Source organism: Nicotiana attenuata, chromosome 11 (assembly GCF_001879085.1).
Source record: "Nicotiana attenuata strain UT chromosome 11, NIATTr2, whole genome shotgun sequence".
Taxonomy (NCBI): Eukaryota; Viridiplantae; Streptophyta; class Magnoliopsida; order Solanales; family Solanaceae; genus Nicotiana; species Nicotiana attenuata.
The window spans coordinates 17,979,659-17,983,264 of NC_031999.1; positions in this window are offsets into that span (position 1 = coordinate 17,979,659).

Here is a 3,606-nt window from a genome sequence, read left to right on the forward strand (position 1 = left end):
TCTTCACGTTCGCAAACAGTCAGTTGAGGAAGGCAAAGATTTAGCCTTCGCGTTCGCAATGGGAGCTCCGCGTTCGCGATGGGCTAAGGATTGATGCATCGCGTTTGCAGGATAGGTGTCGCGTTCGCATAGAAGGAATTGAGAGTGCTGAGCTTCAGTGGAATTAACTCATCGCGTTTGCGATTGATGGAGCGCGTTCGCGAAGTTTCACCTGGGCTAAGCATCGCGTTCGTGAGGGTTAGGTCGCGATCACGTAAGAGGAAATTTGGTCAAAGTTGAATTGTGCTGCGTGAACGCGAGGCTTTGACCGCGTTCGCGAAGAAGGATTTTTAGGCCCGGGCAGAAAGTTTAAAAGGTCGTCTTGTCCGCGAATGTGGGGTTTATTTCCTCCATAGTATGTCATTTTTGGAGCTTTTTGAAGGAGATTGAAGAGGGATTCAAGGGGAATCACCTGGAGGTAAGATTATTAGTCTTAAAAGTCGATTATTATGTGAATTTCACCTAGTAAATCATGGAAATTAAGCCAAAAAATGAAGAACTAGGGCTTGAAAATTTAGACCTTTGATTGAGGATTTGATGGACCATTTGAGGTCGAATTTCTAAACTTTTGATATGTATGAACTCGTGGGGAGATAAGGAATCTATTTGTGTAAATATTATTGAATTCCGAAACGTGGGCCCGGGGGTCGGGTTTTGGTAATTTCGGGATTTGTGTCAATTATTGATTGTTTTCGCTTGGGCTTCGTTCCCTTAGCATATTTTGACGTCCTCGTTTTGATTTTGGATAGATTCGACATGCGTGGAGGCCGATTCGAGGGGCAAAGGCATCACGAGCTAGAGATTTGACCGATTCGAGGTGAGTAATGATTGTAAATGATGTTCTGAGGGTTTGAAACCCCGGATTTGCACATCGTAGTGCTATATTGAGGTGAGGCACACGTTTGATGACGAGCGTGGGGTCGTGCACTCTTGGGGATTGTGACTTGGTCTATCCCGATTGATGATTTTACCGCGTATTTGATTGAAATCAATTTGTTATCATCATTATTTGGGCTGAATGCCATATTGGTCTTCGTGCCAGCTATTTGAACCCTTCGGGGATTTTTATTGATATTTCCTCACTGTTTGACTTTATACTTGAACTCAGTCATGTTATTTTTCACTGTTTTTCATACTCATCCATGTTTACTCAGTTTAATACTTAAATGATAATTTAAATGATGTTTGGGCTGAGAAACATTGTTTTACTATTGCTCGAGTGACTTGTGACGATTTTTGACTGAGTAAGGCCGAGGGCCTATGTTGTGAGGAAACACTGCTATTGATTTGAGGCCGAGGGCCTGAGATTGTGTGCCACGAGGTGGCTTGATATTGATATGAGGCCGAGAGCCTGTTTATGATGCCACGAGATGGCTTGATATTGCGCTTGGACCGTAAGGGGCCCCTCCAGGAGTCTTCATAGCCCCAGTGAGCGCGGGTACCCATTGTGATGTGAGATTGAGCCCGAGGGGCTGGTATTGTTCTGAGATGTTGCCCGAGGGGCTGGAATTGTTCTGAGATGTTGCCCGAGGGGCTGGAATTGTTCTTAGATGTTGCCCGAGGGGCGGTTTTGTTTATACAGTTCTCGGGGGGGCGAACATTTTCGTGTTTATTTTCCGTATTTGCCTATGCGTACTTGATGAAAAAGGATTCCTACTTATCTTTTAACTGGTTTACTGTTTAAGAATGGTTTTACTGCTTCATTATAGAATGCTTTGTGCCTTACGTGTTTTCATGCTTTCAGTCGTTATTTGCATTTGTTACTCACTGAGTTGGAGTACTCACTTTACTCCCTGCACCCTGTGTGCAGATTCAGGCGCAGCTGATTCCGCTCCCGAGTGCTGATCTTTCCAGCTTCAGACGGACATTCGGAGTACACGAGGTAGCTGCCTGGCCTCCGCAGTTTCCGTGTTTCTCCTCCTTTATCATTTCTATCTTGTTTCAGACAGTTGTACTAGTTTACAAACTTAGCAGACTTGTATTATGACTTATAGATGCTCATGACTAGTGACACCCCGGTTAGGGCTGTGTTTGGGTTGTAATTCCTCAGTGTTATGATATTATCTGCTACTTAGTATTATTAAATCATGTTTTAGACTGTTTTCTTGCTGTTTAACTGTTTAACATCGAATTGGGAATAGTTGGCTGGCCTTGTCTTCACGAGAGGCGCCATCACGACCGGGTCCGGGTTTAGGGTTGTGACAAGTTGGTATCAGAGCCTAGGATAGATAGGTCTCACGAGTCATGAGCAAGTTTAGTAGAGTCTCGCGGATCGGTACGGAGACGTCTGTAGTTATCCTCAAGAGGCTGCAGAACCTTTAGGAAAACTTCATATTCTTGAAATTCTTATCGTGCGAATTCGTTGATCCGAGTACTAAACTTCTGTTATTCCATTCTCTCACAGATGGTGAGGACACGCGCTACCGGTCAGGGCGGACGACCACCAGCTCTGGCCACTAGAGGCCGAGGATGCGATCGTGGTCATGGTAGAGGTAGAGCAGCGAGGGCAGCACCTGTAGATCCACCAGCTGCCCCAGTTCAGGACCAGGTCCTAACTGTGGACGCTCCAGTAGCACCATCTCAGGCACCACCTGTGCCCGTTGTGATTCCGGGTCTTCAGGAGGCCTTGGCTCAGATCTTATCAGTGTGCACTGGCGTAGCTCAGGCGGTTTCAGCCACTACAGCCGCAACTACTTCTCAGGCCGAGGGAGGCAGTCAGACTCCCGCTGCTCGCACACCTGAGCAGGTCATGCAGGGACTTCAGACACCGGGGGAATATCTAGCCCAGCCGGTGGCAGCTGCTCAGGGTTATGTAGCTCCTATTATACCAGAGGATGAGCAGCATAGATTGGAGAGGTTTGACAGACTCCAGCCTCCTACTTTCAGCAGAGCAGAGGGCGAGAATGCCCAGGGTTTCTTAGACAGATGTTAGAGGATTCTTCGCATTGCGGGTATTCTAGAGACCAGCGGGGTTGCATTCATGACCTTTCAGTTTACCGGAGCTGCCTTCACTTGGTGGGAGGCATATAAGAGGCGTAGGCCTATTGGTTCGGCACCTCTGACTTGGCAGCAGTTCTCTGCTCTATTTCTGGAGAAGTATGTCCCATAGTCCCGCAGGAAGGAGCTGCGTAGGCAGTTCGAGTAGCTTCGACAGGGGGATATGACAGTTACCCAGTATGAGATGAGGTTCTCAAAGTTGGCTCGACATGCTATTTGGCTGGTTGCTACTGAGAGAGAGAGGATCAGGAGGTTTGTTGATGGCCTCACCTACCAGCTTCGGGTTCTCATGACCAGGGAGAGGGTGTCGGGTGCTACATTCGAGGAGGTTGTGGACATTGCTCGAGAGATTGAGTCAGTTCATCGCCAGGAGCGCGAGGAGAGAGGGGCTAAGAGGCCTCGAGGACATGGTAGTTTTGGGGGTGCTCCTTCTAGGGGCCAGTTTCAGCACGGCAGAGGCCGACAGTTCCGACATGGTCAGTCAGCTCGCCCAGGTTATCGTGGGGCATCATCAGGCCATAGTTCTCACGGTTCTCAGCAGGGCCATTCTTCACTTAGTGCACTTCCAGC